We start from the raw sequence: 577 nt of genomic DNA on the forward strand, positions 1-577 counted from the left end.
CATAATTTTTCTTGTTATTAAAAGCTTGCCATTTACCTCTTCTGGGGTAATGATTTGCCGCATTTACTTCAGGAAATGGGGCGGCGCCAGCTGGGCGCGCTTCATGATTTTTCAATAACAACTCATTGTTGCGTTCGGCAACAAGAAGGCAAGAAATTAATTCAGAATATTTTTTAAACCCTTTCTCTCGATACTGCTGCTGCAGGAGCACATTCGAGGCATGAAAGGTTGAGAAAGTTTTCTCCAACATATCATGATCAGTTATTTTTTCCCCACACAATTTCATTCGTGAGGTGATTCGAAACATTGCAGAATTATATTCATTTATAGATTTAAAATCTTGTAAACGCAAATGCGTCCATTCATATCGGGCCTGAGGAAGTATCACCGTTTTTTGATGATTATACCTTTCTTCAAGGTATTTCCAAAGATCTGCAGGATCTTTTAATGTAAGATATTCATTTTTCAATCCCTCGTCAAGATGACGACGAAGAAAAATCATGGCTTTGGCTTTATCCTTTTGGGATGCATTATTTTCAGCCTTAATGGTATCTCCAAGATCCATTGAATCAAGATG

The sequence above is a fragment of the Arachis duranensis genome, chromosome 6, assembly GCF_000817695.3.
Source record: "Arachis duranensis cultivar V14167 chromosome 6, aradu.V14167.gnm2.J7QH, whole genome shotgun sequence".
In the NCBI taxonomy this organism is placed as follows: Eukaryota; Viridiplantae; Streptophyta; class Magnoliopsida; order Fabales; family Fabaceae; genus Arachis; species Arachis duranensis.